The sequence below is a fragment of the Arvicanthis niloticus genome, chromosome 1 (assembly GCF_011762505.2).
Source record: "Arvicanthis niloticus isolate mArvNil1 chromosome 1, mArvNil1.pat.X, whole genome shotgun sequence".
NCBI lineage: Eukaryota > Metazoa > Chordata > Mammalia > Rodentia > Muridae > Arvicanthis > Arvicanthis niloticus.
In genome coordinates this window covers 108,632,809-108,658,145 of record NC_047658.1, presented here as the reverse complement: position 1 = coordinate 108,658,145, position 25,337 = coordinate 108,632,809, and positions in this window count along the sequence as shown.

Below are 25,337 nucleotides of genomic sequence, written 5' to 3'. Positions count from 1 at the left end.
TGCCCACCCCTTGCTTGGGCAGCTTCAGAGAGCTGGGCCAGATGACTGGCATGGGTGCAGAATAGCTGGCCCTGAGGGTGTGAGAGAGGAAGAGCTGACCCAGCCCCTAGCCAGGTGGTGCTTGAGAGCTGGCACCACTGGCATGAGCTTGAGAGAGCCAGTCCCTCATTTTGTTGGGTCCCACAAGCAAGAGAGCAGCCTTGCTCCTCAAGTGGACAAAGCAGGAGAGCTGGCCCGGTGGGAAGGCCATGGGAAAGCTGGAGGCTGAATAAAAGCCACCACCTAGGCCCAGATTCAGGGCTTGGAGTTGGCCCACCACACCATCTACCCTATCTATGAACTGCTGGAGCACGTGAAGGGGGCGGTCCTACAGTCCCAAAGCTGCAGGATCTGTACAACATGTGGCAGCAACAGAATCTGAGAGGGGTCCTAGTGAGGATCTAGTATTGACAATGTATATTGATAGTATTGAATATCTATCAATATACATTATACACTATGGATATATATTACCGTTCTAAAACGTGGAGAAGGAAGCATACTGAGGAATACCAAAGCAAAACCAAAACTTAGCTGGACAAACTCCAAATTCCAAATTCCTCATGTCTGAGGTCAAAATGTTCTTCAAGTCTCCAACTCCTTTGAGGTCTGTTGAGTGCAACACATTTCTTTCTATTGCTAGTGTATTGATAGATAGCGTTGGAAATACTGAGTATTGATGAATAGTGATGGTATTGAAGCCAGAGGACTCAAACCGTACCAATGACTCATTGCAATGAGGAGTTGAAAGTAAAGCTATTTGGGCAAAAGGGTGTACTGTGTAATGGAGAGTGACACACTGCAGCTTCCACAGCGAGATTTTTTGGATGTTTGACTTTTAATCTTTTGGGTTTTTGTGTGGGGGGGGGAGATTACAAGGATAGAGAGTAGCTATGGATGGAGAGGGAGATGAGTGGGATTGGTGTGGATGATGTGAAATTCCCAAAGGATCAATAAAAAAACTTTAAAAAGTGACATCATGAAATGTTTCAGACAAATGGATGGAAGAATATAAAATTATCCTGAGTGAGGTAACCCCGACCAAGAAAGACAAATAAAGAATGTACTCAGTTATGAGTGTATACTAGTTGTTAAGTAAACGATAGCCAAGCTACCACAGACCCAAGGAGATTTTTTGGTGTTTGTCTTTTGGTTTTTAGTGGGTTTTGTTGTTTGGTTGTTTGCTTATTTTAAGGGAGAAATGACACCAACTAGAATGGGCTGTGCCCTCCCACATCAATCACTAATTAAGAAAATGCCCTACAACTGGGTCTTATGAAGGCATTTTGACAATTGGGGTTAGCTCCTTTGTGTCAAGTTAACATAAAACTAGACAGAACAGCCACACACCAGGAATCCTATTAAAAATAGGATGTTTTTACAAGGGAAGAGTGAGGTGGTCCAAAGACCAGACTCCTAGGTGACAACATGCAGAGAACATGAGTCAGAGGTTGAAGGGATGCAGCCATAACCAAGGTATGGTGGTTTGAATGGGTGGCCCCCATAGACTTGTATGTTTAAATGCTTGGCCCATAGGAAGTGGCACTATTAGGAGGTGTGGCCTACAGGGGTGGACCTGGCCTTGGTGGGAGAAGAGTTTCAGGGTGGAGGTGGGCTTTGAGGTCTCATGTGTGCTCAAGTCTGACCAGTGTGACATAGGCACCTGCTGCTTCCTGAAGATTAAAATGTAGCATTCTCAGCTCCTTCTCCAGCTTCATATCAGCTCACATAGCACTATGTCTTCTGCCATGACAATGATGGACTAACACTCAGAGTTCTGAATTTGTGAGCAAGTCCCAATTAAATATTTCCCTGTATAAGAGTTGCTGTGGTCATGGTGTCTCCTCTCACCAACAAGAACCCTAAGTGACACACAAAGGAATAAATACCAAGGGAAGCCTGGAACCACCAGAAACTGGAAAAGACTTGAAAAGAAATGTAGCATTATCGACACCTTGACACCTCACTTCTGGCCTCCAGGATTGGGGAAGAACAGAATTCTGTTGTTTCACTAGCCCAGTGTTTGGTCATTTGTTTACACAAATCCCCAAGACCATGGCCTCCCTAGGCTCTCTACCTGCACAGGTCTCAGAAGTGGAACAGGCATGTCCCTCTACACATGCCTCCTGTCAGAGCAGTGGCAGCTGGATGAAGAGGAATGGGCCAACAGAAGACACACATGGAAGCATGTGTCTGGGTGGTCAGGCTGTGTTGAGCTCCTCCACCTGGGAAGAAAATTTGAGCTTGGAGTACAAGGACCAAGTTCCAGCCTGGGGTGAGACAGTCTGACAGCATCCAAGTGGAGGTCCTGCCCCAGCTGGGCTGGATATTGGGAGCTCACAGCCTGGGCACTATCTGTAAAACATGGCACCTGGGGTGCCTGGGTTGCCATTTGCCAAAGGAATTCTGAGAAAACCTAAATCATACCTCAGCTTCATGTCTCCTCACACTCAGAACTGGAAGCACATGAGCTTCCGGTTTGGAGGCCATTTCCAGGAAATTCTGTCAAGAGTGGCAAAGTAGAGCAACATGAAATGAAAACAAACAAGATTTCCCTGGGGGAAAGGGCACAAACAGGAATTAGGAAGTGACCACATGCACCCTCCCACTTGACCTGGGCAGGGATATAAAAGCCCCAGGCTCAGGAGCCTCCACACTACACATCTTCCCTCTCCACCTGCTCCTCTGACCTACTAGTCCCTCAAACCAATACCAGAACCATGACCTGCTGTGGCTGTTCAGGAGGCTGTGGCTCCAGCTGTGGGGGCTGTGGCTCCAGCTGTGGGGGCTGTGGCTCCAGCTGTGGGGGCTGTGGCTCCAGCTGTGGGGGCTGTGGCTCCAGCTGCTGCAAGCCTGTGTGCTGCTGCAAGCCTGTGTGCTGCTGTGTGCCTGTCTGTTCCTGCTCCAGCTGTGGGGGCTGCAAGGGAGGCTGTGGCTCCTGTGGGGGCTGTGGCTCTTGTGGAAGCTGCAAGGGAGGCTGTGGCTCTTGTGGAAGCTGTAAGGGAGGCTGTGGCTCCTGTGGAAGCTGCAAGGGAGGTTGTGGCTCCTGTGGAGGCTGTGGCTCTTGTGGAAGCTGCAAGGGAGGCTGTGGCTCCTGTGGAGGCTGCAAGGGAGGCTGTGGCTCCTGTGGGGGTTGTGGCTCTTGTGGAAGCTGCAAGGGAGGCTGTGGCTCCTGTGGAGGCTGCAAGGGAGGCTGTGGCTCCTGTGGAAGCTGCAAGGGAGGTTGTGGCTCCTGTGGAGGCTGTGGCTCTTGTGGAAGCTGCAAGGGAGGCTGTGGCTCCTGTGGAGGCTGCAAGGGAGGCTGTGGCTCCTGTGGGGGTTGTGGCTCTTGTGGAAGCTGCAAGGGAGGCTGTGGCTCCTGTGGAGGCTGCAAGGGAGGCTGTGGCTCCTGTGGGTCTTGTGGCTCCTGTGGGGGCTGCAAGGGAGGCTGTGGTTCCTGTGGGGGCTGTGGCTCCTGTGGGGGCTGCAAGGGAGGCTGTGGCTCCTGTGGGGGCTGTGGCTCTTGTGGAAGCTGCAAGGGAGGCTGTGGCTCCTGTGGAGGCTGCAAGGGAGGCTGTGGCTCCTGTGGGGGTTGTGGCTCCTGTGGAAGCTGCAAGGGAGGCTGTGGCTCCTGTGGAAGCTGCAAGGGAGGCTGTGGCTCCTGTGGAAGCTGCAAGGGAGGCTGTGGCTCCTGTGGGTCTTGTGGCTCCTGTGGGGGCTGCAAGGGAGGCTGTGGTTCCTGTGGGGGCTGTGGCTCCTGTGGGGGCTGCCAGTCCAGCTGCTGCCAGTCCAGCTGCTGCAAGCCCTGCTGCTGTCAGTCCAGCTGCTGCAAACCCTCTTGCTGCCAGTCCAGCTGCTGTGCTCCTGTGTGCTGCCAGTGTAAGATCTGAGACTTTCCAAGAAGTACCTCTACTATTCATTTACTTCTGAAGTCTACCTTCCTTGGAACTTTGGGATAATAATGACTTTCATACTCTGGTTCAAGGCTTCCTTCTCCAGCCCTTGATGGGAAAGAATAAATCACTGCCCTGATGCTTCCCTCGCAGGTTCAGGTTGTAACTTAGTCCCCAGATTCTCTAACCTGTCTTTCCCACATTCCCTACTATGTCTAACCAGGCTTTTCCAGGTCCATGATGAGTCTGTGAAGTTCTGAAATGTATCCAAGATCTATTAAATAAATCCTCTTCCCACCATCCTCAGTCTCAGAGTGTTGTGTCTCATTGTTAAAGTGATCATCTTCCCCAGATCTCCTTCCCTAATAGGTGGATGCCATCAATGCCAAACTATCGTCATGCATAGAACATGTTGTTACAATGTGTGATGCACATGGACTGAGTGAATGTGGAGAAGTCACAGCCCCTACGTGTGAAGGGCATCAGAATAGGACCCAGGTGTGCTGGTTTTCACCACCAACGGTGAGTCTACCAGTGGGCGGGATCCATCGTGTAGGATTTTGTTGAAGAAGTGTCAATTGGTCTTTGCCCTCCTGTTGTGAAACTGTATATCACGTCAGAAACATGTGGAGAGTGAGATATGGGGAGGTTCTGTGGCACTTTGAAGGAAACTGTCCTCTGTGGGCTCATATGTTTGAATTTTTGACCCCCATTTGGTGGCACCATTTTGGGTGGCTTAGGAGGTGTGACCCTGCTGGAGGAAGTATGCCACTGGGCAAATGTGCTTTGAGGTTTGATGGTTTGTGAGGTTGTTTGTTTTGTTGTTTCTTTTAGTATGGTTTGCTTTTTCTCTGTGTAACCTTGACTGTCCTGGAACTCACTCTGTATCCCTGGCTAGCCTCAAACTGACAAGAGATCTGCCTGGTTCTGCCTCCTGAACACTTGGGCTCTGAGGGTTTAGTTTCAATCCTCGTTCGCTCTCTGCTCATTGCTTGTGGCTCAAGATGTGAGCACTAAGCTCTCTGCTCCAGCCTGCTGCCTTGCCTCTGCATCTTGATAGACTGTTATCCCTCTGGAACTGTAAGCCCACATAAACTATTCCTTCTATAAAATTGCCTTGGTCATAGTGTGTTATCACAGCAACAGACAAGTAATTCATACAGATACCAGGACTATCAGTCATCCGGGCAATGCAAATCAAAATCACAGGAAGAGGCTAGTTCTCAGCACCTCAGATGACTGCTGGCCAAACAAAAAGAGATCAAGTGTTGTCAAGGAGTAATCAGAGCCTTGTGCCTGGCTGATGAGAATGAGAAGCCAGACAGCCACTTTAAAAGACAACCTGGCTCTTCCCAAGTGTTAAGTTCAGAACATAACTTTAGGATCTGGTGATCAACTCTTGGGTGTTTACCAAAGAGAGCTAAAAAATACACATCGCGTAAGAACTCACATGGTGGGCTGGAGAGATGGCCCAGCTTAAAGTGGGCCTAGGAGGAGCTTTACTCTCAAAGGAACTGAGTAGGATTCCCTGTGTTCACCGGCAAGCATCTGGGAAGTGTGGGAGAGGCATCTAAAGGCCGTGGGGTGGCCATGGAGAACTGCAAAATTGCGTAGGTAACCCATCTCATCCCCATGAAGGTGTCCTATACTAAAGAGAACAACAGTCCCATTTGGCACTCTGTCCTGTAAGAATTGCCTCCCCAGTCGGAAGTGCACAGAACTTACCTTTCCACTATAGGCTGGTCCATGAGAGAAGCACTGGCATTCTCAACAGCAACTCTTTCCCATAGATCTCACTGTTGTGACAGGATGACAGGAACCAGGTCAGCAGAGGCCAAAGGTAGGATCTAGGTCACCAAGAATAAAAAGAATGTGGCCAGAATCATAACAAAGGTCTTAGAGGGATAGTCCCAGGCCCCATGTGAGGACTCCATGGGGCCGTCCAGTGGACACTGTTAGATTGAGAGAGAAACAGGCTACTCCTGGGCCATCCTCTGGACAATAAGGCAGAAGGCTGAGGGCCTAGTGCACAACACTCCAATCTACGCAGAAGCCAGCTCACAGACCTGAGCCCTTGACCAAAAGGGACACTGAGCCCTTGAGGAAACACCTTGCTTCACATTGGCCAGTAGGAGCTGGTATATGAGGGTTCTTAACACAGTGACATCTTGGGGATATCAAAAACCATATACTCCCTACTGTGGTGGCTTCCTCCTTCATGCACTGAGATGGCATAAAGGTTGAGCCACCAGGTATCTAGCCAGGAATGAATACAGAAACAGGAGTGGATACCTGCTCTGTCTCCCTTAGCTCCTCCTACCTGCATGCCCCACTGGGGCTCCTGCCCCTTACTCCATATGCTATAGCACACTTAAATTGTTTAGTGACTTTCTGGGTCATGACAGGGTAATGATCTAAAGCCCTAGGGCTCTGCTTCTGTCTTTGGGAAATGGAATTAACTCAGCCCACCCAGAAAATGACAGGGGAAACTGTGGAAATGCGAAACATGACCAAAGGTTCTTCATGAATTCTGTATTTGCTTTAAAATACTTCCAATTTTTCTCTTAAAAAGGTAGCACAATAGGAATCAGGAAGTGACCGTGCCGAGCTTCCCATGTGACCTGGGCAGGGATATGAAGACCCAGGCTCAGGAGCCTTCACATCTGCACACTTCCTCTCTATCTGTTTCACTGACCTACTCCACCTAAACCAAATACCAGAACCATGAGCTGCTGTGGCTGTTCAGGAGGCTGTGGCTCCTGTGGGGGCTGTGGCTTCTGCTGCAAGCCTGTGTGCTGCTGTGTGCCTATCTATCCTTGTTCCAGCTATGGGGGCTGCAAGGGAGGCTGTGGCTCCTGTGAGGGCTGTGGTTCCTGTGGGGGCTGTGTCTCCCGTTGGGGCTGCAAGCCCTGATGCTGTCGATCCAGCTGCTGTAAGCCGTGCTGCTCTTCAGGCTGTGGGTCTTCCTGCTGCCACTCCAGCTGCTGCAAACCTGGCTGCTGCCAGTCCAGCTGCTGTGTCCCTGTGTGCTGCCAGTGTAAGATCTGAGGCTCTGATATATGCCCTTAGTTGCCTCCAGACAAACACCAATGGCCATCTCTCTGTTCTGCTGATATCTGGAGTCCAGTGGAAATGGCATTGTTGAAATGGGGACCAGCATTCCTGAACTGTGTGAGAGTGATGTCCCCACCATTCATCATCAGACCTGTATGTTCCTAAGGCATTGAGCTGCCTTTATTTTTTCCTGCATCACTTCTGTTTCTGGGATCCTCTGTATGCATTCTGTCTTCTTCATGTGGCCCCATGAGAGCCACTCACACCACCTACATTCAGGGCCCGCAGTTCCCAGAGTTAATAAACACTCTCCTCACACAGTCTGTTTTCAACACAATTCTTTTCTTAGTCTTTTTAAATTCATTGTTTCCATACCCCTCCTCTCTCAGGCATCTCCTTCTGTTGATCTCTTAAATCCAGGGCACATTGTGAAAACAGTATGGGACCCTGACCTGCACCTGCCTTAGAAACAGATGCTCTTTTCACCCAGAGATACTTTTTTTTTTGGGGGGGAGGGTGTTTTGTTTTGTTTTTTGGGTTTTTTTGTTTTGTTTTTTGAGACAGGGTTTCTCTGTATAGCCTGGGCTGTCCTGGAACTCACTCTGTAGACCAGGCTGGCCTGGAACTCAGAAATCCTCCTGCCTCTGCCTCCCAAGTGCTGGGATTAAAGGCATGTGCCACCACTGCCCAGCGAGATACTTTCAAATTAAAATATTAAAATGCCAATAAACCCAGTTTATGAGACTGAGCACATGTGACGCAAGTGTGGCTTCACCTCTTTCCCAGGTACTTTCCGAAAATCTCACAAAGACTCCCTGCCTTTGTTTACTTATTGAAAAACAAACTAAGTTCTGCACATGCTTTTGCAACATCCTATGGTCCTTCACAGCCACACCCTGTCAGGAACACTATGTTATCCCACTTCAAGTCCTTCAGCAACCATTAAAAGTTTAGAACTTCAAAACCCAAAGGAATCTTCTATTACACTTTTGGGAAGACGATGAGGTAGACCCTGCCCTGCGGAAGCCTTGCCCCATGCTCTTCTCTCCCTGAATGCCTCCGTTTCTATTAATCCCCATACTTAAACTTATACTACAAGTCTTTTAAAAAATAAACCTAACTCTGCTTCATGTGAACTCATCCTAAAATTTCTTCTTTTTGCAAAGCCACAGACTTGGTTTTATGTGAATGGAAACAAAGGGTCTTTTTGAGTGCTGGTGGCTATTCTGGGCTGTGCCACTCTGAGCTGTTCAGAGAAGACAGAGGCTCTGCAACTGCAGTCCAGGGGGCCTCTCAGCCAATGCCATGGGTTACATGATGCCAGTTCTCAAGTGATGGCAGCTAATATGCTCAGGTGACTTGTGTGGGATTAGGACCACAGTGACCTGACAGATGAAGGGTGGGGAGAGGATCCAGCAGATGTAGGGAGGGTGGCTTCCAGCTCCTGAGCTAATGAAGCACCTCTCCCCCTCTAGTAGTTTCCAGCTTCCTTTCTGTGTTCTGACTGAGAAGCAGCACATCCCAACTACCCTATAGCCCTACTGGCTGCAAGTTTTCCCTGCAGAATTGTGTCCCAGAGGCTCTGGAACATTCTCAGGCCCTGTTGGGGAATTTAGGTTGTTGTCCCATATACAGAAAGATCAAGTATGTTGCTAAACACCCAGAAAGAAACTCACCCTATCCCAAGCCAGATTTCTTTTACCCCCCTCTTGAGCTCTGCCTTCACTTTCACTCCCTTTTGGTGACACTGTCCTTCCTTCTCCCTCACTGCCCTGTATGTGTATGGTGGGGGTGGGAGTGGTTTCCTAATGAGTGCCTGGACTGGCTACCTCAGCCTCTAGAGTTTCTTTGGAGTCCCGGCCACCTCCATGTTGGGAGGATCTAGGGCTATCCATCAAAGGGACTCTCTGTCATAGCTTTCAGGATCAAGTCACACTGGGCTAGAAAGAGCAGGGAGGGGATTGAAAAATGACTCAGGTCACTGACCCTGGGCAGTGTTTTGCATAAATACTATAAAACATGTTAATTGTTACGGTAAACAATTTAAGGCTTATTTTAAATTTAAAGGAATTTATACTGTGGAGTCTTGATAAAACCTATAAAGAGGCTGATGAGATGGCTCGGTGGGTAAAGGCACCTGCTGTCAAGCCTGTGGCCCTCAAGACCAATGTGGTGGAAAGAAAGAACCGACTCCTGCAAGCTGCCCTCTGGCATCCTCACATGCACTGTGCTGTATGTGCACAGAATACACACATAAACACACATGATAATAAACAGCTCTAACAACAACAACAACAAAGAAACCCATAAGGAAATCCATGTTTTCCTTGATTGAACCTAAAAGAATCTTCTTCCTTCTCTGACAGGCCTTCTCTGACCATTTCCAGGCAGCAACAGATGAGGCTTACTCAGGCACTTCTTTTCAGGCTGGGGTCAGGACACTCACATGCCAGACAGGGCCGTGTGTGTGTGTGTGTGTGTGTGTGTGTGTGTGTAAGCATACACACACACACACACACACGCACGTATGCACGCTCACATGGGTATGTATGCATGTATGTTGTGTGCATGCATATGTGTATAAATGCATGTATGTGTGAGTATATATATGTACATGCACAAATGTTTACCTCTGTGTATATATGAGTGTGTGAACACGTGTGTATGTATGCGTGCGTGTATGTGTGTGCACACGCACACACACACATACACACGCGCATTTGTACATCTGGTGTGTTTAGACAGTGGCTCTCAGACCAGCCCCTGTGGTGGAAGCTCCTGAGGGAGGATTATAGCTTGGTGGTTGCCCCAGCCCTTACCCCTAGCTCATAGGTGAACCTTATCTGGGGCTGCCCCTTGCACAAGGACAAGAAGTAGTCTCAAGCTGAGACATGTGGATACTCAGAAGGCTAAATAAAGGAGGGCAGTATACCTCTCCTCTTCCACAGGATAGTGCCATCCAAAGAATGACCCAGCAGACACCTGCAAACCAACAAGGGACCCAAGCTGAGCTCTTGCCATAAGACTCTGAAAAGGGTCTGTGACCATGTCAGCCTTTGATATAGGTCCCATTGCCTCCTCTCAGGGAAGCAACCTGCTAGTTAGGCCAAAGGGGGAGGGCAGGACAAAGATAGAAGCAGGCAGAGCCAGTGGTGTTAGCCACCAGAGCTACAGGACAGCTTCTTTCTCTAGGCACTGCAAACATAGGCATGGCAGGTAATAGACTCAAGAGCTGCCACACCAGGTTCTTGGAACCAAGACAGGTCCGGAGGATGCATCTGCCTGTCCAGAGAAGATGAGGACACAACTGGGGGTCACAAATTCTCAGCTTGGAGCTGAGGTGGTGTTGCTGAGCTTTCGGTACTGAATTTGGCACACTTCTGGTGTGTTTGTGAGGACATTTTGTGAGTGGCTTAGCCGAGAAGGGAAGACCCACCTTGAATGTGCTTGGAACTGTACCATGAGCTAAGGGTCCCAAACAGAATAAAAAGGTAGAAGGGAGAAAGTCAGCTGAGCACAGCATTCCTCTGACTTCCTGGATGCAGTGTCACCAACTTCCTCAAGCTCCTGCCACCAGGGCTTCCCTACCACAATGATGGACAGTTTCCTCAAAGGGTGAGCCAAAATAAACTCATCCTCCCTCTCGTTGCTTCTGTCACAGCAATGAGAAAAGTAATCAATGCGAGAAGCACACCCTCTATCTCACCAGCCACCCTAACACCCATGCCCCAAGGTGGAGCAGGGCCAGCACACCTCCATCAGGGCCTTTCAACACGGCACCCTGCAAAGGCAACCCAGAGCACACCTGGGCCCAGGGACCAGTCAGCGCCAGGGAGAAGGAGACAAGTCCTGAGAAAGCAGATGTGCACCAGGAAGGCACAGGTGTTGCTCATGTTGTCAGCTAGAGTTTCAGGAGGAGGAACAGGAGGGCCATGGGGAACAACAGACAACCTCAACTTTGGAAATAGGAACACAGCGGGTAAAGTTTAAAGCCCAGGGGCCGCCCTACAGGGTGAACTAGACATACGTGTCCATGCATGTGGAGGCCAGAGGGCTTCCTCAGGAAACATCCACTTTATTTTTGAGACAGGGTCTCTCACTGGCTTGGAGTCCACAAATTCAGCTAAACTGACTGGGCAGTGAGCACCAGGGATCCCCCATCTGTGTCTTCAAAGAGCTTGGTACCCAGCTTTTCATGTGAGATCTGGTGATCTGACTCTGGTCCTTCTGCTCGTACAGTAAGCATTTCATCAGCTTCACCCTCCTTCCAGAGCCAGTCTTTCAAAAGAATCTCTTCCATTGATGGTGACGAGGTGCCCAGTGTAGTGACACATAAGTGGGCAGCCGTGGGATGGTCACGATACAATGCATTCTGCAGAGTTCTGCTCAGGTCACAGGCGTTGAGGACAGAACCTGGAGTTTGTTTCAGATACTGTCTTCTGAATAATGCAAGCCATAAATGGCATGTCCTCAAATTTGACAAGAATCCTAAAACTTCACAGTTATCAATAATGAATTATTAAAGCTGAAAATCTTTATATACTGTTAATGATAAAAGAGTAGAACTTTGGGGGCTAGGGAGATGGCTCAGCCAGTCGAGTGTTTGGGCTGCAAGAATGAAAACCTGAGTTTAATCCCCAGAACTCATGTTTAAAAAAAAAAAAAAACTGGGCATGATGGCACATGTTTGTGGTCCTCACACAGGAGAGACAGAGGCAGGCATATTCCCAGGGCTTATCACTCAGACACCTCAGCCAAGTAGGAACTTGTCATGTAGTGAGTTCTAGGCTAGTGTAAGACCTTGAGTCCCAGTTACATATTTGTTATTGTGACAAAATACCTTGACAACAAGTGACTTAGAAGAAAAAGGGTTTATTTTAGTTCAGAACTCCAGGTTACAGTCTGTCACTATAGGAAAGTAACAGAGACAAGTGCTTGTAACAGCCAGTCACATCACACCCACAGTCAAGAACAGAGAGAAATGAACTCCTCCATACCTGCTTCCTTACTTGTGTTCAGCTTGACTTCTCTGCTCTTTCTAAGAATTTTTTAAATTGTATTTACTTATGTCTCTACATGACTGTGTCCATGTATATACATCACCCAGAGGCTAGAAAAAGGTGTCAGATCCTTCAGAGCTGGAGTTACAGGCTAGCTTCATGAATGTTGGGATCCAAACTTTGGTTCCCATGACTGAGCAGCAGAGGTTCTTAACCACTAAGCCATCTCTCCAAAATCCCTGTTTCTGTATTCTTACATAATGCAGGACACTCTGCCTAGGGAATGGTACTGCCCACAGTGGACTGAATCAATTAACTTAATTAAGACAATTCCCAATAAACATGCCCACAGGCAAGTCCAAGATAGATAATATTTATTGAGATTCTCTTTCCAAGTGATTCTAGGTTGGGTCAAGTTGACAGTTAAAGTTAACCTTTACACTTGGTTAAAAATAAGAAAAGTAAGAGTCTAACCAATGACACCTAAGGTTGTCCTCTGGCCTCTTACATACACTCATACAAGTGCAGATGCACACATATATACACACACTCACATGCATGCCTACACATGCACACCTTCACGTACATACACTCACACACATATACACACACTTCAGAGAATGATGTTAAAAGAAATACTGAATTCTACTGGGTTTATCAAAGGTCAACTGAAGCTCCACTGGAGCCATAGAGAAGCAGTCACTTGCCCCTAATCTGCTCTGGTGAGAGCTGGGAGCAACTGGGAGACCTGCACAGCATGGACTATGCATAGGGAGGACAGCTGCCAGCCAAGACTGAAGGCTACAGAGCATGCCAGGGACTCATAAGGCATCCACAATTCTCACACCAGGCCAGTGCTGAGGTTAACTTGACTGGACTTGTAAGGAGAGTGGACACCAGGATGGGAAACATAGATGATCCTGGAAAACAGGTCAACACAGTGAGATATTCTTGTTTTTATTTTTTTTATAAATGGGACTGGGAGATGGATCAATAGGAACTGAGTTCAGCTCTCCATCACTATATAAGACAAACTATGGTAGTACACACTTGCTGTTCTGGGATGGAGGAGTGCAGAAACAGGCGCACACACACACACACACACACACACACACACACACACACAGAGTACCAACAAAAATATTTTTTGTTTTTTGTCTAATATTCTACTTTTATTTATCTAAATTTTCATTCATAATGTTGAAACATTAAAATTAAATAACTGGGGTGATTTTTGCAAGAGAAATCAAAGAAATTTCTCTAATCTCTGGAATAGACACTTTGACCCATCATGACATATGATCAAATATTACCATCTTTAAATACAACAAGTAATGCAACCAATCTGCTCACCTAAAACAGGAAAAGATAATATGGGGAAGAAGCTAAATTTAGAAACCTAGGACAGTGTATGCTGGATTGGAGCTAATAGAGACTCATGACTCTGGAAACAAACTCCAATTTCAGAGAAAGGGCATAAGCAGGAACCAGGAAGTGATCACATGCCAGCCTTGCACCTGACCTGGGCAGGGATATAAAGACCCCAGGCTCCAGAGGCTCCACATCTGCACACCTTCCTCTCCACCTGCTCCTCTGACCTCCTCCATCTTCAACCAAACACCAGAACCATGACCTGCTGTGGCTGTTCAGGAGGCTGTGGCTCCAGCTGTGGGGGCTGTGGCTCCAGCTGCTGCTGCAAGCCTGTGTGCTGCTGCAAGCCTGTGTGCTGCTGTGTGCCTGTCTGTTCCTGCTCCAGCTGTGGGGGCTGCAAGGGAGGCTGTGGCTCCTGTGGGGGTTGTGGCTCTTGTGGGGGCTGCAAGGGAGGCTGTGGCTCCTGTGGGGGCTGCAAAGGAGGCTGTGGCTCCTGTGGGGGTTGCAAGGGAGGCTGTAGTTCCTGTGGGTGCTGCAAGGGAAGCTGTGGCTCCTGTGGGGGCTGCAAAGGAGGCTGTGGTTCCTGTGGGGGTTGCAAGGGAGGCTGTAGTTCCTGTGGGGGCTGCAAGGGAGGCTGTGGCTCCTGTGGGGGCTGCCAGTCCAGCTGCTGTAAGACTTGCTGCTGTCAGTCCAGCTGCTGCAAGCCCTGCTGCTCCTCAGGCTGTGGGTCTTCCTGCTGCCAGTCCAGCTGCTGCAAGCCCTGCTGCTGTCAGTCCAGCTGCTGCAAGCCCTGCTGCTGTCAGTCCAGCTGCTGCAAGCCCTGCTGCTGTCAGTCCAGCTGCTGCAAGCCTTGCTGCTCTTCAGGTTGTGGGTCATCTTGCTGTCAGTCCAGCTGCTGCAAGCCCTGCTGCTGTCAGTCCAGCTGCTGCAAGCCCTGCTGCTGTCAGTCCAGCTGTTGCAAGCCCTGCTGCTGTCAGTCCAGTTGTTGTGCCCCTGTGTGCTGCCAGTGTAAGATCTGAGTGGCTGACCACAGACTCCAAGTGGCTTCAGGACATCCTGGATCATGTCTAAGCATCCAGTGCATCATGCCAAAGCCTTACCTCCCAGTTCTGAACTCACCCTTTTGAGAGATGAAAACTACACTACAGGCCATGGCTGTGGCTTCCCAGATGCTGAAGCCCTCCTCTTCCCTGTCACCCATTCTCAAATCCCATGACCCATTTGCTTTGGAAAGATGCCTGTCTCCACCTCCACAAATAGCGCAGGATTTAACTGAGCTTGTTCAATTCCCAGGCTAGTTAGTCACTGGTACCCTCCCACAATTGCTACCCCTCATGTCATCCCTGTACCCAGCCTGTGCTTATCTGCCAAATTGAAGCACACTCACAAATAAACAAACAAACAAATCTTAACTCTTGTGCTTAAACTCTATATTTAAAATACCTTTTAGTAAATCATGACTCCATTTTGAGAAGCCTATACTCACATTCTTGTGTGTGTGTTTGTGTGTGTGTGTGTTTGACTGCAGGTACATGTACCATAGCAGATGTGTGGTGATCAGAGGACAACCTCGCGTGTTGGTCCTTATTTTCTGCTTTATTTGACACAAAGTCTCCTGTGTGTTTATGTATGCCAGGCTTGATTGGCCTATAAGATTTTGAGGTTTCTCATGTTTCCACCTCACCTCTTACCATAGGAAGAACTTGGATTACAGATGCTCACTACTGTTAAGGCCTAAGTAAAATGTTGAGGTCTAGGTAACTATTACCTGGCTAGCCTGCCATTATAAGGAAGCTTTCTCGTATGTTTCTGCTGTTGCTAGGAACCTTTCTGATGCCAAGTTGATTGCATATTCTGTTATGTTCTGTGTCCTTGGAAACCAATCATGATAGAAGTCAGTAGATTTGCTTTGTATAGTTATCCACAATAAGCTTGGACCCAAACCAGCCACCCAGCAGCACTTCCTGCACCTGTGTATAAGCTTTTATGGTATAAGCTGTCCCTGGGATGGACCCCAATTTAAGAGATATAAGAAACTATTCAGAGGGCTAGAGAGTTGGCTTGATGGTTAAGAGCACTTGACTATTCTTCCAGAGGTCCTGAGTTCAATTCCCAGCAACCACATGGTGGCTCACAACCATCAGTAATGAGATCTGATGCCCCCTCACATACATAAAATAAATAAATAAATAAATCTTTTTTTTAAAGAAACTATTTGGAATAAGACTTCCTTTTTTGAGTAATGGCTGAGTAAAGTTTAAGTTCCCAAGACCTCCCTGGGAACTGGCTTCCTACTTGGCAGGAAGAGACATATACGTGAGGAACTGACATCCTGGTTGGCAAGTTAAAACATGAATGTTAGACAAGACAAGCCTGGTTCTGGTAGACAAGTTAAGACATGAACATTAGACAAGGCAAGTCCCCTGCCACAGCTGAATACTCCAACCAATGGAAGCAGGATAAATGTACAGCAAAGACATGCTCCTAAGGAAGTCCCCCATCCCTCAATCCTGATTGGTAGAATAAAAGACATGCTCCTAAGGAAATCCCCCACCCCTCAATCCTGATTGGTGGAATAACTTGGCGCAGATGTTTGTAGATCTCAGGCTTAGAAATCCCGGTGGAACCTTAACTTGGGGTCATTGTTCAGTTTCCAAATCTGGATTTTGGCCCTGATCAATCAGTCCTGGGATGTATGCTCAATAAACTACCCCTGACTGACTGAGATCAATGTTCATGTGGTTTATAAAGCGACTTCTGGACCCCAACAACTCCCACATCTGGCTTTATATGGACTCTGGGGATTCAGAGTCAGGTTCTCATCTCTGGACAGCAAGTGCTTTGCACACTGAGCCATCTCCCTGGCCTATGGATATGCTTTCTTTCCCTGTATGCCCATTGTCTTAGTTGGGGTTTCTATTCCTGCACAAAACATCATGACCAAGAAGCAAGTTGGGGAGGAAAGAGTTTATTCAGCTTATACTTCCACATTGCTGTTTGTCACCAAAGGAAGTCAGGACAAGAACTCACGCAGGGCAGGAACCTGGAGGCAGGAGCTGATTGCCTTGCTCAGCTTGCTTTCTTATAGAACCCAGGACTATCAGCCCAGGGATGGCACTACCCACAAGGGGCCCTCCCACCTTGATCACTAATTGGGAAAATGCCTTACAGCTGGATCTCATAGGGATATTTCTCAAGGGAGGCTCCTTTCTCTGTGATAACTCCAATTTGTGTCAAGTTAACACACAAAACCAGCCAGTACACCTGTCTTTCTATTTTTAATACAATCCAAACTCTGTTTTGAAGTGGAAATTTCTGGTTTCTTTGGAAACTCAGTTATGTCATATGATGGTTTGCTAGGGAAGACAGGTGGAAAAAATGCTTTGCTAAAGCAAACAAAGATGAAAGTTTGTTTTGCTGAAGCAGACACACGAGAGGACATGTGATGTTTAGGAAGAACGTAAATATGACACCATAGACAGCAGGAGGAGGCTTGCTCCGCTCTCAAGACAATGCTGCTGACTAAGAGCACTCTTAGTTAAAAGTGGGAGAGGAATGGAGAGATGGCTCAGTGGTTAAGAGCACCAACTGCTCTTCCAGAAGACCTTGGTTCAATTCACAGCACCCACATGGGGTTCACAATTGTATGTAACTCCAGTCCCAGGGGATTCGAAGGTCTCTTCTGTCCTCTTCAGGTACTAGATATACACATGGTGGGTGCACAGACATGCATGACAATCATCCATCCACATTATAACAAATAATACAATAAAAAAATTAAGTGGAAGATGTATCCATCCCAACAGATGCACAAACTTCAACACAGAAACATAAACAATACAAAACACAAGGCCTCATGACTCTTCTCAAAGTTCATAATCCTTTAGAAAATGGACCTAATGATACCAAAGTGGACAGAATGCCAGGTGTCCTGGCTAGTTTTATGTCAACTTGACATAAGCTAGCCATTTAAGGAGATAACCTTAATTGAGAAAATGCTTCCATAAGATACAGTTGTAAGGCATTTTCTTAGTGGCTGATTGATGGAGGGCTCCTCTATTATTCAGAAATGTGTGGCACTGAGAATCAGATTGGCACGTGCCAGCTTCCATGTCCTACCCTATACTAGGCATGATCTAGAATCTCTACACTGCCTGCAGGAGCTTCAGCCCATCTCCTCCCCTTCTTTGGCTCAGAACCAGACTTGCAGTCCTTCATATGTGCTGGCAAAGGACATGCCTCCAGACCTCTGCACTTGCTGTTCCATTAGAGCTCTTCCTACTAGGTCATATGTTCTTTCCTCAGATGACCTCTTTCTGCACCTGATAGTTTTCTCAGCATGTCATAGCAGGCAGGTCTCATCTGTGTGATAATTTCCTTATTACCAGACTGCCTCTGGCAGATCCCCTAGTGAGTGAGCTACTTCAAAAGGTTATGAGGAAAACTGAGGATAGGTCTTTCCTGGCGAACCGAATGGCAAATGCAAGGGCCCTGCCTTCCTGGGGAGACAGCTCACACCCACATAAAGCTGCCAGTCTAGGGCCTCTGGTCATCAGCAAGCTGTGTGGTTTGAATACAGAGACCCATTACAGACAGCTGGAAGAGCTCAGGACAGCACCAGCCACACTTACTCCAATAAGACCATACCTCCTAATCCCTCTCAAATAATGCCACTCCATGATAACTAAGCATTTAAGCATATAACTGTATAGAGGCCATTCTTATTCCAACCACCCCAATGACTAAAAACAAGTTGTCGGGGGAGGGTTTCTTTGGCCAGTGGTCCTTAGCTGGTAGCCCTAGGTTTTATAAGAAAGCAGGCTGACCAAGCCAGTAAGCAGCACCCATCCAGGGCCTCTGCATCCAGGTTACTGCCCTGTTTGAGTTACTGACCTTGCTTTTGGTCATGGTGTTTCAACACAGCAACAGTAACTCTAACTAAAACACCAGGCAAAGATATGTTTTAAAATGATTTTGTTAAAGACTGATTTTTTAAACTGATGGATGACTTTAAAGAATTTACAAATAAGCAGTTGAACAAATCCAGGAAGACAATATATGATATGAATGAAGAATTCGGCAGAGAGAAGTTAAAAAAAAAAAAACAGAAAGATTAGAAATAAAAGATGAATAAACCAGAATAAAGGTCAACTGAAAGCTCAATCAGTAGACAACATGAAGCAGATTATAGAAGCTCAAGGATTGGGTCAATGGTTATTAAAAACATAGAACAAAAAAGAAAAATGCAGGGTCAGCAAGAAGGGTCAGTAGGTATGGGTGATTGCCACAAAACCTGAAGACCTGAGTTTGATTCCCACCACTTGTCCTCTAATCTCCATGTAAATGCTATAGCACCCATGTGCACATGCATGCATGTGTGTGTACACACATAGTCACAAATAAATAAATGTAGTAAAAATTTTAATAAAAAAATGAGAAGTTGTAGTAAAAACTTGCAGGATCTATGGAATATGGATCAAGAAGCTGAACTTAGGACTAGTGGGCCTAGACAAAGTCCTACAGGAATGGAATGAAGGCAAATCAGTCATTTGACAGCAGAAAATGTTCCAAATCCTGAGCAGCACATGAACATATGAGTACTGGATGCATTTAAAACCGCAAGTAGACATAGCCAAAAGAGAATCCCTTTCCTGCGGTGGAGTTAAGCCATCAAGTGCACAGAACAAAAGAAAGTATTGAAAGCACCAAGAGGAAAACATCACATTGCTTACAAAGCCAAACCCAATGAATAATAGCAGATTCCTTGGCAGAAACTCTAATAACCATTTTGGCATGAAATAATTTCAAACCCAGAAAGGAAATAATGGCCAGTAAGGACTACTATACCCAACAAAGCTATCCTGTAGAACTTACAGAGAAATAGCAATCTTCTAAGATAAGCATAAACTTTAGAAAAAAAAAAAGTATACCCACAGCCAGCTTTCTAGAAGAGATATAAAGGAATCCCATACATAGGATAGAGAGAAATACCATCCTGAGAGCTCAGGGAAGACTAAGTCACACTAGAGAATACACAGAAATAAAATGCGGGGGGGGGGGGGGGTAGGGCAGAGATGACATCATGGTCAAGAGCATGTACTGCTCTGCAGAGAACCAGAGTCTGGTTCCCAGCACTTATATCAGGTGTCCTGTAATTGCAGCTCCAGGGAATCTGAACCCTCTTCTGTATTCTGTAGAAACTTCGCATACACACACACACACACACACACACACACACACACACACACACAGAGACTATATATATATATATATATATATATATATATATATCAGAGACACAATATATACATAATTTAATTAAAAATGAAAAAGGAAGGAATCTAACTTCAATTAAGTAAACTGTCAGAGTTAAGGAAAAAGGAAAAGAAAAGGAAATGTTCAAAACAACCAGAAGGAAAATGAGATAACAATACTAAATATACACTTTTAATTACCGCCCCTAATTATAAGTAGTCTCAACTCTAACTAGAAAGTGAAGGTGTGTCTTTGCAGTGCAAACTTGTAACCCCAGCACCCTCAGCTTCTTGAAGCATGTGGACCACTCTAAGTGTGAAACCAGCCTGGAGTACATATGAAATTATAGACCAACCTGGCTACACAGCCAATTGTGCTCTTTTAGTTTTTTCGAGACAGGGTTTCTCTGTATAGCTCTCGCTGGCCTCGAACTCAGAAATCTGCCTGCCTCTGCCTCCCAAGTGCTGGGATTAAAGGCGTGCGCCACCACTGGCCAGCTCAATTGTGTTCTTTAAAGAATTAAAAGAGCTGGGCATAGTGGTACATGCCTTTAATCCCAATACTTGAAATAGCTGTGAGTTCTAGGTCCACCAGAGATACATTGTGAGACCTTATCCAAAAGAAAGAGAGGTTAAAAAAACGGAAGGAAGGAAGGAAGGAAGGAAGGAAGGAAGGAAGGAAGGAAGGAAGAAAGGAAAAGCAAAAGACTCTCAGGTTGATGGCTGGGTTTAAAAACAAGTCTCACCTGTTTGCTGCCTGCAAGAAACTTATCTCAGTGGCAAAGACACAAAAACTGAAAGTGGAAGAATGTGAAGTGGTAATCCATCAGACTGAAATCTGAAAACAATCAGGAATCACTAGACTCAAATTTGGCAGAGTAAATTTCAAAGTAAATTAGATAAACAAAGAAGCCCCCTGCATTACTAATTATGGAATAATCTGCCAAGAAGATATAGCAATTGTAAATAGTTTGCACCAATGTTGTTGCAAATTTCATAAAGCAGTCACTCCTGGAGTAAAGAGAAGATAGTGCTAGATATAATAATGGAAAGTAAATCTAGGTATAATGATGAAAGGTGACACTCAGCAGTATACAGATTATCCAGATCCCTCCTTCCACAAAAATCAGTGGGAAAGACTGCATTGGATTACTCTTTTAGCAGTAAGGACTACTATGCCCAGCAAAGCTATCCTGCAGAACTTACAGAGAAATAGCAATCTTTTTAAGATATGCATAAACTTTAAAAAAAAAAAAAGTGTGCCCATAGCCAGCTTTCTAGTAGAGGAATTCCACATATAGAGAAACACAGTCCTGAGAGCTCAGGGAAGACGAGGTCACACTAGATAATACACAGAAATAAAATGGGGGTTAGAGCAGAGATGACACCATGGTCAAGAACATGTATTGGACCTAATCAAAATCAACATAATGTACTATCTAGTAGCCTCAATGTGCACATTCTTCTCAGTATCTTATCAAAATTTCCCTAAAAATATATGAGTTGAGACAAAAATCAGTGAGAATTAGTAAAGAATCAAATTAGAAACAAAAATAGAAATCAACAGAAACATGTAGATTATGGATACTAATACTTTTGAGCAATTGTTGGGTCATTGAGAGAACAAGTTAAACTGTGTCCCTTCCCCTTTCTTTAGTATTAGAGGCTGAGCCCAGGGTCTACCACTGAGTTCTAGCTCTAACCCTCTTTAACTTAAAAAAAAGTATATTATTTTTATGTATGTGTGTGTACCTGTATGAGTTTATGTGCACCATATGGGTGCAATTCCCTTGGAGACCAGAAGAGGGTATCAGATTCCCTGGAATTGGTGATGGTCAGTTGCTATGTGGGATTTGAGGGTCAAACCCAGGACCTCTGTAAGAATGGTAAGCTCTCTTAAAGTTACCTAAGCTAGCTTTAAACTCATTTTATAACCCAAGAATTTATTATTCACTTGTCTCAGCTCCCAAGTATTCCACCAGACCCAGGTCACTGAAGGCAATTCTAAGACAGAAGTTTGTAGCTATCACTGTCTATACAATGCAAAATTAAGGTGATCTCACATAACCTAATGATGCCCCCAGAGTTTTAGGAAAACAACAAAACAAACCCAAAGCCAATAAATTGGGGGGGGGGGGAGTGATAAATACTGAACCATAAGTTAGTTAATAAGAGAGAGTCTAAAAATGAAAACAGAAGAAAAGTAGAAAGCACCAGTGAAGCAAAGACGCCATTCGTTAAAGGGGAAACAGGACTTTAAAGGACTGACTGACTATCAGCCAAATGAGCTAAAAGACTCAAATTAATAAAACTAGAGGCAAAATAAGGAATGCTACAACATATATCACTGAAATCTAGAGGATCATTAGGAAATCATTTGAAAAAATTATATTACAAAATTTGAAAAATCTAGAAAAAAATAGACAAATTTCTAGACATATCTGACCTACAAATTTAAACTAAAGGAATGAAACAAAACTAAGCACATCAATACAAGCAGTGCCAAAACCCTCCCAGTGAAGTCTACGGACTAGATAATCTCCCTGCTGACTCAACCATACCTTAAAATCAGTACCTAAAATAAAAGGGGAGATAATTTTGCCAACTCATCTGAGTAAGCCAGGGTTATCGTTCTTACAAAACCAGATAAATTCACAACACAGAAAAGAACTATGACCAAATGTTCTTGGTAATATAGATACAAAACTCCTAAATAACGTTTTTCCAGTAGCAATCCAACAATACATGTATTGAACAGGAGTTTTGTCAATTTGACTGTACAAGCTAGAGTCATCTGGGAAGACAGAACCTCAACTGAGGAATTGTCTCCATCAGACTGGACTGTAAGCAAGTCTGTGAGGCCTTTTCCTGATTAAAGTTTGATGTGGGAGGGTCTACCCTGCTGTGAGTGTACCACATCTGGGCAACTAATCCTAGTTTGTATAAGAAAGCAAGATGAGGGGCTGGAGAGATGGCTCAACAGTTAAGAGCACTGATTTCTGTTCCTGAGGACGCAGGTTTGATTCCCAGCATCTACATAGTGGCCACAATAGTCTGTAACTACAGTTGCAGGAGACTCATCCTCTTCTGGTCTCTACATGCTGTGCACACTTGTGGTACACAGAATTAAATGCAGGCAAAACATTCATACACATGAAATAAAAAATAAGTCTTTCAAAAAATTAAATTGCTAAAAATATACTTCCTGGCAATTAGGACACACAATGTAGAGAGAAGGAGGGAGGGAGGGAGGGAGGGAGGGAGGGAGGGAGGGAGGGAGGGAGGGAAGAGAGAAGAGGAAGCTAAGAAGGAAGGAAGGAAGGAAGGAAGGAAGGAAGGAAGGAAGGAAGGAAGGAAGGAAGGAAGGTAGGAGGGAAGGAAGCTTAGCAAGCTAAGGAGAGCAAGTAGGCGACACTCCTTCCTGGTCTGCTCTTCCCCACCATAAGTTGCCTTTGGTCAGTATTTTATCACAGGAACCAAACAAGGACAATACATTTTAAAAATCATATACCACAGGCCAGCAAGATATCTTAGAGGGTAAGGGCACTCCCTGCCAAGTTTAATAACCTGAGTTTGGCCCCTGAGACCCACGTGGTGGAAGGAGAAAACTGACTCCTACACGGTGTCCTTTGACTCCCAGGTGTGTGCCTTGGCACACGTATAATAATTTTTAAGTGATAATAGAGACTGTAAGATTAGGCATGGCAAATAAAAATTTTGATAAGTTGAAGTGTTACACTGATCATGTGAAACATTTAAGATTTCCCTAGACCTGAAAAAGAACTAGAATTTTTCTTACATTTTATTATTTGTACATACACATGTTCAAACATTTGTCTTTTTTTATACCACATGCATGCCCATGCCCAAGGAAGCCAGAAGAAAGCATCAGATCCCTGGATCTGTAACTGGAGTTACAGGCTGTTGTAAACCACCATGTTTGTGCTGTGAACTGAATCTAGGGCCTCTGAAAGAGCAGCCAGTGTTCTTGATCCCTAAACCAACTTCCCAGTCCCCAAACTAGAATTTTAAATAGCAATACAAAAAAACAAAATAAAATTTCAAGAACACCCTCTTAAAAATCCAACCAACAGAGCTGGAGAGATGGCTCAGCAGTTAAGAGCACTGACTTCTCTTCCAGAGGTCTTGAGTTCATTTCCCAGCAACCACATGGTGGCTCACAACCATCTGTAATGGGATCTGATGCCCTTTTCTGGTATGTGTCTGAAGACAGATATAATTATAGTCACATACATTAATTAAATAAATAAATAAATCTTTTTAAAAAATCCAACTAACAATGATAAAGGGAAAAGCCACTCAAAATAGAATAGATTCCTGCAGCTGTGTTGCTTAAATCTGTGATCACATGGCCAAAAAATACAGTGGGGGAAAAAAACCTACGATGGGGTGGATTTTCAGATCATTCAATAAAATAATATTGTCTTCTAGATTTGATAGCGTTTCCATTGTCAATCTCTTCCAAGCTCTAATTTTTTTACAACTGCTTTTATTACTCTAATTATTAAGTATGCCACAGGCACACCTTTCTGAATTGAGTATTACCCCCGCCCCAAATCCCAGAGACACAGATTTAAAAAAAAAAAAAAAAAAAAAAAGTGGCTAATCTGGAGATGAGACCAGATTCTATTTAAGCAGGTTTACTCAGAGTAACATGTGACTTAGCAGCCTCTGGTGGTGAACTGCACAAAAACCCAGATGATCAGAAACTTGAGAAGGACAAAGACTTAAGCCCTAAGACCTTTAGACTGAGTCCCTTCTACCCCCTGTGACACAGGTAAAGGCACTACTCCAGCCTACTAAAACACCAGCCATCGGCATGCCATGAGGCAGGTCCTCAAAGCCCTCAGACTCAGACTGCTGGAGTCCACAGCTTTTCCAGGGACAAGCACATAATGGAAAGTTCTAGAACTCCTGTACTGAGAGTCTCTGGTGAGACCCTTAAGTGTTCGGTCAGATAAAAAATCCCCAGTGGAGACTATGAAATGGTGCCCGTGCCCAGGCTCCTCTCAGTTGCTGGGATTCCAAGCACCAGTAACCCCTGCTTACCTTCCTCTCTCCTTTTTGAGAGACAGTGGTTCCCCAACTCAACTCAGTTTCCTCCTACAGAGAAGTTATGTGATAAGTCAGATGGCAAGGAAGTGTTCTTCCATCTTGGAACCTACCAGAAGTTTCATCCAAGGGTCAGCTTCCAGCATTGCCTTCTTCCTCTCCCTCAGCCTGAGAAGGTGGATGGCAGAGAACTGAGGCAGGTGGAACCTGCACACTAAGCCTTTCCCTGCCCCAGGCTCCTTGCCTGCTATTGCCTCCTTGTGGAATATCTAACCAGACTGGTAGAACCACCTTTTCAAAGACTCCTTTCCTGGTCTCTGTCTGTCTGTCTGTCTGTCTGTCTGTCTCTCTCTCTCTCTCTCTCTCTCTCTCTCTCTCTCTCTCTCTCTCTCTCTCTCTCTCACACACACACACACACACACACACACATACACTGGTGTTCAGGACTGCAGTGGGCCTTGCAGACTCAATCCCCAGTCAATGTCCTCTTCTCAGATTATGGAACAGAACCATAGATGACAATGATGATGATGGAGAAGGGGAAGGTGTCAGCTTACCTGGACTCACTGGGATGGATGTATGAGGAGCCGCATCTTTGATGTTTGGTTACCCAGTCCCTTCCAGTTTGGATTAATTATTCCTATTGAGGAGTTATTCTAAGCTGCACCAAACAG